Source organism: Ambystoma mexicanum, chromosome 6q, assembly GCF_040938575.1.
Source record: "Ambystoma mexicanum isolate Mex_15411 chromosome 6q, UKY_AmexF1_1, whole genome shotgun sequence".
NCBI classification, from domain to species: domain Eukaryota; kingdom Metazoa; phylum Chordata; class Amphibia; order Caudata; family Ambystomatidae; genus Ambystoma; species Ambystoma mexicanum.
Genome location: NC_090937.1, coordinates 1,668,848,760 through 1,668,858,008, shown reverse-complemented (window position 1 = coordinate 1,668,858,008; position 9,249 = coordinate 1,668,848,760). Strand labels below are relative to the sequence as shown.

Below are 9,249 nucleotides of genomic sequence, written 5' to 3'. Positions count from 1 at the left end.
GGGGATCCTCATGTCTACGCAGATCCTGACTGCGCCCGGTTGTTTGAGTTTCCTTGCCACCACTATGGGGGACACCCAGGGAGTCGGTCCCTCCACCTTCTCGATAATGTCTAGATCAACGAGGCTGTCCAGTTCTTTGTCTACCTGCTCACGGAGGTGGAAAGGTACCCTCCGATGTTTGAGGGCCACCGGCTGTACCGACTCATCAATGTGCAACCGCACCGGCTCCCCGTCCATCTGCCCAATCCCCTTGAATAGGGCATGATGCGTCTCCAGCAAGTCATTAATGTCCTCCAGGTAGGTACGCGAAGCTTACGATGCCGAGAGCCTCTGCCGCTGCACAATTTAGCAAAGTGTTCTTACTCACTGGTGTCACATAGAAGCGGGCTGTGATGTGGGAGCCATCGTGTTCCACTTTTGACACAAAGGCCCCGTCCAGAGGGATGGGCTCCACACCACCAAACGCGATGATGCGGGCCTTTGGCGTGACCAGCCTGGGCAGCCGATCCATGGCGTTGTAATGTTCTCGGGCCATGACGTTCACCGATGCCCCTGTGTCCACGAGTACAGGGATCGGAGACTGGTTCACTTCGACCACGCACCTTGGTTGACGTTGATTCCTGCTTCTTAGGAGCTCCACACTTGAGACAAAGAATATGTTCTCTTCACCTTCTTCCTCTGCTTCTTCTGCCTGAGCCTCCTCCTCGCCCTGGCCCACCTGGGCGACTTTGGACGGCCGACCTTGGCGAATGGCGACCACTCGGCCCTGACCCCTTGGCACCAGTACGGGCAAGGCCGCCCTACACACCCTTGAGAAGTGGTCTGGCAACCCGCACCGTCCACATGTCTTTCCAGCTGCAGGGCACTCCGCTGGGTGAGGCAGGTCGTATCCGCATTTTTGGCAAATCTCTCCTGCCCTCCCAGCTCTGTCCCGTGTGCCCTCCGCCATACCTCCTAGCACCTCTTCCCCCTCGCCACATCGCGCAGATCTCTTCAGTCTTTATGGGGCGCGACCCGGCCTCCATTCTTGCCGCTCTCGCCTCTGACACCTCGTTCCGATGATCACCGCCGGGCCCGGGCATCGTTTCCCCCACTCGTCGCCACTGTTGAGGGTGACTGGCGCCCCCCGCGCGCTTCACCGTAAGCCCTGGCCCCAACAACGTAGACCAACACGTCCGTCTTGGTTCGAGCTTCCCGGTCGCTCTAACGCGGCCGGGAAACGCCCCGTTTATTTATACTGCACGCGACGGCGTGCAACGTCACGCCGCCGCGTGCGCGCCCGTCATCGGGCAGCGCCACACTTGGTAGAATCTTTGTGTTCATATTGTCTCTGGGAACACATACACAAACCCTCATCATGAGGGCCTAATGAGAACACTTATTTTATCTTTTTGTCCGTTAACGCACGACAACACATTTCTTGTGGGTGTGGTCTCTTTTACTGAGTCCTGTGCATGGGAACAGGGGATTTCCCCATTATCTCCGGAGGATAGCTCAGGGGCTACATGCTCGCCTTGGTAGCAAGATGACGTGGAGCTCCACAGGTTCGATGCCCTTGTCCGTACTTAGAAACCTCTAGGCATTAGCTGCGTTTTAAATAACCTATCATCATATAAGCCCAGCACTTTAAGCCCCAGAAGGCGGGAGGATAGCTCAGCGGCAGCGTGCGTGTCTTGGAAGCAAGACGACACGAAGCAACACAGGTTCAATCCCCGGGTCTGTGCTTAGAAATCGCTGGGTGTTTAAGCGCGTTATAAATATGTAACTAAGACAAAAAAAAAATACACAATTAGCAACTAAGAAAAACAAACAATTCTTGTAACAGCGCCTCGATGCCTGCAGGCTGTGTGAGCGCTTTATAAATGTAAAAAAAAAAAAAGGCAAGCTAAAACCAGGATTGTTTTTTTTATTTTGTATTTGGTAGTAAAAATTAATTTACACCTTTAACAAAAGATTTTATGAAATACATTTCTAAACACATTCCAAACCAATATTAAAATAATACTTGTAATATCTACATAAAACATACGTAAAACCAGGATTGGACTAGTGGCTCATGAATGGATCATGCTGGCACTTATGCAATCATCCCTCGGGCCACCACTTTGCCCGGCAGATGAAGGAAGCATCAGACCCCGTGTTAGGCCCAGCCCCACAGAGCTCTCAGGCTCCATCCCCTGCTGACCACTAGGAACAACATGTCACGTGGTGCTCTGGGAAGGTACCCTAAACCATAGACAGAAAAGAAAGATTACCTTCAGCTCATGCCATGCGAAGCACGGAGAGCGAAGAAAATATGGAAAAGTATAAGAGGCACGCAGCGGGAGAACGCGTGCAACACAAAAGAAGGACGAGCGGCACGTACTGGCCTGCAGGGGCAGAACCTCAATGTAGTCTCGCCGCCGTGGCACCACTATGTGTCGGCTGACCTGGGGCTGGGGATGCGGTTGTTGCTTTGCTGTTTGATATATTTGTTGTCGAGTAACAGAGGTTGTGATTAATCCGCTGGCGCTCCTCTCCGCAAGACGACCCACTCCAAGATGGCCGCCGCATTCGCATCTGGGAAGGTGCTCCTCTCCGGAAGAAGTCTCGCTCCAAGATGTCCGCCGCATTCACACTTGGCAAGCGGCTCCTCTCTGGGAGGCGACCCACTCCAAGATGGCCTCCGCATTCACATCTGGGAAGGGGCCCCTCTCCGGGAGAAGACTCGCTCCAAGATGGCCCCCGCATTCCCATCTCGGAAGCGGCAGGGACTCTTGTCCGTCTTCTGTTTCCTCGACATTCCAGGTAGCTCGTTCTCGCCCGTTTTTCCGGTTTGACTGAACGTCTTGGCTCCGCACCTTCAATCGTTTTTTTCTTATTGTTGATGCGCCTTGCTTGGCTTGATACGAGTCAATAATTTATTACCAGAGACTACTTTTCAGGGGAAAGATCGTGTGTACGAGGCACACGGCCAGCTGTGCAGAGGAGTGGCAGAGCATTGCCAGCTCTACACAGGTAAGCGTGCTGCACTGAGGTGCACAAGGCCTCACGGATCCTAGTAGTGGGCAAAGAGACAGTCTGCACAGGGGGCCAGCCGTGTCCAGACACGCCAGAACAGCTGCAGATCCAGCTGTGCAGAGGCAGCAGATCCAGCTGTGCAGAGGCAGCAGATCCAGCTGTGCAAGCTGCAGCACACCTAGCTGTGTGCATAATCAGACCCAGCTGTGCAGAGGCAGCAGGCAGAGCAGATCCAGCTGTGTGCATAATTAGATCCAGCTGTGCAGAGGCAGCAGGCAGAGCAGATCCAGCTGTGTGCATAATTAGATCCAGCTGTGTGCAGAGGCAGCACATCTGGGTGTCTCTAGAGCCAACAGGGGGAGCAGATCCAACCATGTCCAGAAGCAGCAGCAGCTCCAGCCGTGTTCAAAGGCACCAGACCCAACAGTGTGGAGAGTAAGAGCCAGCTGTGTGCATAAACAGACTCATCTGTGCAGAGGCAGCAGGCGGCGCAGAACCAGATGTGTGCATAATTAGATCCAGGTCTGTGCAGAGGCAGCACATCTGGGTGTCTGTAGAGACAGGAGGAGCAGATCCAGATGTGTGCAGAGCCATTGGATCAAGCTATGCGCAGAGCCAGCAGGAGCAGCAGATGCAGCTGAGCACATAAGCAGCAAATCAAGCTGTAACCGGAGGCGGCAGGAACAGTACATGCCAAGCACGAAGACCTCACATTAAGAGCCTTGAGATTGTGTCCGCTTCCACAGCTCTGAAACCCGTTCTTCAAGGTATTTAATTCCCCAAAAATAGCTGAGCCTGTTCTTGCACTTCATGCTCTCCGCTAAGTATATATAGTTTAGTAAGCAAATAGTATTCTGTTCTTGAGATACTTGATTTTATGGTAATATTCAATTAAACGGTTTGTGCACTCAGATATTACTGAGGGTTCTGAGCATGTCAACACGTGTTTCGGTTGTTTGGATGTGCACTTCTTCAGGGCAGTTTTATTCAACACAGTGATGAAGTTTTAAAGGAAATAAAGAATTAAAAAAATGAAACCAACAAATACATTGTTTCAGTACCATCTAGTAAACTGGGTTCTGTACAGTATACATATATATGGAGGTGCAAGCTATAGCTACACAAAAAGAAAGACCTGACATTTGATATGGGATGTTTACTGCACCTTAATGCTGAATATGACTGCCTTAAAGAAGAACACCTCCAACATATTAGAACTGATACCTACCTTCTTTCATTGAACTCACTTGGTTGTGTGCCATTACTCTTCTTGCTATTTAAAACTATTTTTCACTATTTTTGGTATTCATTTTTTTTTTGTACCCCCAATCTATCTATAACTATCATATTACCAATATTGATCCACAACTGATAATGGGTTATTGTTTTCCTTCCTGTGATAAATTCTTCCTCTACCGCAGATCTGTTCCCCTCACTCGATCTTTTCTTTCCTCTCCCTATCTGCTCTTCATTATTGCTTCCTTTCGCGCCCCTGATCTTTGCCACGTTCTACTACTGATCTATTCCTTACACTCCCCCCTGATCGATCCCATCTTCTCCCATGATCAATTCGATCTTCTCCCATGATCTGTTCCTTTATCTCTGCCTATTCCTTTCTCTCTCCTGTCCCTCCATCCTCTAAAACCCATGACATCCTGTCCACCCTCTCCTCTTCTCCCCTCTCCGTCTGTGCATGCTGATCCTCCTTCAGCCAACCCCCTCAAGGATGCTCTCCTGAACATCCGTGAAGATCTGCTCCCCAACCTTGACTCTAACATTCCCTCTGTCCTCATCCTATTTGATCTCTTTTCTGCCTTCGACACGGTCAACCATACCATCCTGCTCAACCGTCTCTCTGATAACCTGGGTATCACAGATCAGGCTCTGGCCTGGCTGACCTGTTTCCTTTCTGATTGACCATCCCAGGTCCAACTTTTGTCCTTCCCATCATCTATCTCCCTCTCTACCTGTGGCGTTCCACAATGGTCTAACCTCTCGCCCTGGCTTTTCAACCAATACCTGGCAACTCTCGCCCACTGCATTGCCATTTTCTGCTCAATTTTCCAGTGCTACGCTGACGACACTCAACTCATTTTTCAGGCTGCCCTCGGCCACCTCCTCTCCTTCCCTCATCTCTGATTGACTAACTGCCATTCAAGATTGGTGTGCTGCCAACGATCTTTGTCTGTATGCCAGCAAGACGGAGATCCTCCTCATCAGCACACCTGCACCATCCTTTCCCCTCACTCTCTGGCCAGCCTTCCTCCTACCCCTACCTTGGAGGCTAAGAACCTCAGGGTCATCTTTGACTCCACACTTTCCTTCTCCGTTCACATCTCTGACGTCTCTAAAAAGTCAAACTTTTTACTGCACCTCCTCAAAGGTACTCTGCCTTTCCTCTCCTTTCCCCAGAAGGTCACTGTCCCCCAAACTCTGGTTCTCTCCAGGTTGAACTATTGTAACAGCCTCTTTCTAAATCTACCTGCCTCTACTCTGCGCCCTTTGCAACTGCTCCAGAACAGGGCTGCAAGACTTGTCCTTGGCCTCAAGCCCTGGCACGGTGTCTGTCCATCTCTGAAATCTCTCCATTTACTCCCAGTGGATGAAAGGATTACATTCAAAACCCTCTGCATTGTCCACAAGGCTTTCTGGGGCCTGGGTCCAAAATGCCTTCAGCTATCCCTCTGCAAATACCCCCCCTCTCGAGCTCTTCGTTCCTCTAACTCCCTAGGGGTCAGTCGGTTTTCAAAGAAATCAGCTGGGGTAGATCGGTCTTCGGCTGGGGCCTCACTCTGGAACATCCTCCCTGCCACTCTGAAACTTAAGGAGAACCATCTCTGGTTCCGGAAGCACCTCAAGACCTTCCTCATTGCTTCTGCCTCTGCCCCCCCTTCCCTGCTGATCTGTTCTCTCTGCATCCTGCGGCTGGCAACCCTCTGTCCTCCGGGCCCAGGTACCGGCTCACTTTGCCACGCTCCTGCTCTGCCTCCGGGCCACCCCTTGCACTGGGGTCTGTATCTGTACCCATACAGTCACCTCCCTTTTTCTTCCTGCACTTATCAGACCTTCCCTGTCTGCTGCCTTAAAGCCAGCACTTGCCACTTGCTGGCTGCACTACCACTGTTTGTTGCCTTTATTTATTTATATATTATGGTTTATCTGTTTTTCCTTTGCTCCGCACTTTCCACTTCTCCCTCCTTCCATGCACTCATCCCCTCTCCCATGCACTTGCATGTTCTCAATGTCACAGGGCCTAGTAAGATTGTTGTTTTGTTCTCCCCTGTTCCCCTCTCTGATCAATTCCACCTTCTGCCATGAGCTGTTGCTTCCTCTCTACGATCTGTTCCTTCAACTCTCTGTCTCCCCTCCTTTCTCTCCCCGTCCCTCCATCCTCTACTGATGTAGTCCGTCCACTCTCTTGATCAGCTACAACTTCTTCCTCAATCTGTTCCTTTTCTCCCCTCATTGATGCCTGCTATTCCCCAGTCGTCTTCGTTCTCTACCCTTATTTGTTTCTTTTCCTCCCCATATCTCTTCCTTCTCTTCTAGGCTATTCATTCCTCTCCACTGTTCTGATCCATTCCAAACCTTCATCTCTTCCTTTCCTTCCTCTGTTCCCCAGTCCTCCTTCATCTATTTCTTCCTCTCCCTTCTTCTGACCTTTTCCCTGCCATCACCTGATCACCTTCCTACACTCCGATCGGGTTTAGTTTGCAGGGTGGATGTACTCAAAGTTTGCACACTGCTATGTGCATCACAATTGTTCCTTCATCACGAGATAATTCATTAAAATCGGAGGTTGGTAAAAAGTGTGAGATGTGACATCCAGAGCACTCTATGCTTAAATTCCTGATTGTAGGACCAGGTGGGTTGTTCGAATTATTCCTAGCAGGCGATATGTCATGAGCAAAATTGAGGACGCCAAATTGTCACCAGTAGTTGGATGCCAATCAGATTCACTTACAAATGCATTTATTTACGCAGTGAATGTGTCACTGAGTGCGCTTGGGTCACCAGGCACCAAATACTTTGATGATTATTATAGTCCGAGTTTTTAATTCCTCTGCTGCTGAGAACGTTCATGTCATGTTGTAGACACCACATTGACACTCCCAGGCACCGTCTACTTTGATCATAATCACGCCATTAGTATTTGAACTGCACCACTACTTAGAATGTGCATGTCTCTTTCTTGGTTTTGTATGCAGATAAATGCATGGATCACTAAGTTAAAATATGATATTGAACCCGGTTCACCTATTTACATTAGGACACTGAAGATACCTGAGTGGCGAGTGTTAGGTCAGCATCGATGCCTAGATTGCGTACTGTGGAAGAGATGTCCAAGCAAGGCCCGAACTGCTCAAGAGAGAATGCATAACTCCATTGATTTAGTTTGTTATTGACTACTAAAACCTCTGTCTTTACCAGGTTTATTGTAAGGTATTTGTTGGACATCCAGGATTGTATAAATGTTAAGCAATCATAATAGCTTGGTCACCAGCACTTCTCCAAAGGATTGAAGTGGTGTCAGCATAATTCCAAAGCATTGAAGCCATTAGCTGACTCAATGGTAGGCTATAAAGATTGAAAGGGAGCATGTAGCAGGCCTGAGCCCTGAAGACCTGGCTGCGTTGGCTCTTTATCAGCGAAGGTAAAAGGAGGCAACAAAACCGACCGGGGTCCTCAAGTCAGGAAGGAATTTATCCAGGCTAAGACACTCCCTACTATACCAAATGGACTTCAACATGTCAACAAGAGATGTTATGTTATTTGATATGTGTATAGTGTTAGGCAGAATTGCATGCAGTACCCTCTGGGACCACCACACACAATTAGGACTACAGGTGTAAGTCAGACCAACCTTTGGTATAAGTCTGTACTACACATTTTTTGGTAGCGAGCTGAGCAGCCAGGCTTATCTCAAGAGGGAATATGAGCAGTAAATGATGTTGCTCAGAGGTCTTACAATCACAGTGGTTCAAATAGACACTTACACTCAATGTTTCTTGGTAAAATGATTTTTAAATTTATTACACAATCATTTAGAAAACATTCACTAGAAGGAGGCAACTTAATATTATATACCAATACAATATAATACAAATCACTAGGTTTCTGAGACAGTTTAAGCTCCCCTGAAATAGGAGCAACATGGCATTTCAGTTACTTAGAAGTGAGCAAAAAGGCACAAGTTAATAAAAACAGATTATAAATACTCTTTAGACAGTGCAAATAGTTTCAGTTCACCAGAAGAGTCCATTCAAGTCAATAGGCCAAAGTCAATGGGCTAGTGTTCTGGATAGGAAAGAGCAGTTCTGGTATTAAATGGTAAAGTATTTGCCAATGTTCTCAGAAGTAGTTTGCGAAAGAAAGCATCATATGTGGGGTCACAAGCTGATTAGGCCTGCAAGTTGGGAAAGTTCCACAAACTTTCACCGCAAGAGGTAAGTTCTCTCAATCGGGTTGGCACAGTACCTTACATGAAGAAAAAGATGCAGCTGAAGACGGTGGTTCCGGGCAGTTCCTCCAGATCTCACTGTTCCTGAGCCTCAGTCGTGGGGAGAAGAGGGAGGACGTCGGGGGACTCCTGCACTGCACAGGACTGTCGGAAAACGCAGACAAAATGGAGTTCCTTCAGTTCCAGTAGCTGTAATTCAAGCACACAAGCTGGTGTCCCTCTCCTTGGTTAATCCTAACCAGCCTTGAGAATGGTATCCATGTGGCTTACGAGTTGATTGGTCCCACCAACCCAAAGGAAGAAGTCGTTCTTGAAGGGGCTTCTCTGTCGAGGGGAGCTGTGGCGATTCGGATTTGCAGCAGGCCTTCACCAGGCAAAGCAACGGTCCAAGATTTGCAGCAGTCGTCTTCTTCCAGCTCGTCTTCAGTTCTTTCGTTCCAGTGGTCGACTCTGCCTTCCAGGCCAAGAGACTTGTCTTTTATTCAGTTTTCTCTCATTCATTCCAGCCTAGCTGTCACTCACCCAGTAGGGTGGCCGTCCTTGCCGGACAGTCAGCCAGCCAATCACGCCAGAGTGTATTTGGGTCTCCTAGGAGACTAAGCAGAGGGAGGTTTCGGCACCTGCCTCACTTCCTGCCCACCCCAGACACTCAGGCGCCAGAGGTGGTCTTCAGTCCTGACGCCCGCCAAAGGCGATGGAACAAAGGGCCAAACCTAGTTTTGCGTGCAGAGACAAACTATAGAAGGACCTTTCCAAAAAGAAACGGCGAAAAAAGAAGACCGGGATCT

The 9,249-nt window shown here is 49.0% G+C and overlaps 1 protein-coding gene across 2 annotated transcripts in view; it reads left to right on the top strand.

Annotated features, from left to right (window-relative positions):
• Window positions 1-2,692: 2,692 nt before the first annotated feature.
• Window positions 2,693-9,249, top strand: part of LOC138517015 (zinc finger protein 420-like) — a 98,207-nt gene continuing 91,650 nt past the window's right edge. Inside the window, exon 1 of one of the 2 annotated variants that reach the window (XM_069632524.1) lies at window positions 2,693-2,997. The gene's annotated coding sequence lies outside the window, so the exon portion shown is untranslated. Of the gene's footprint in view, window positions 3,768-9,249 lie in introns of both variants that reach the window. The other variant, XM_069632523.1, reaches the window with a different exon arrangement.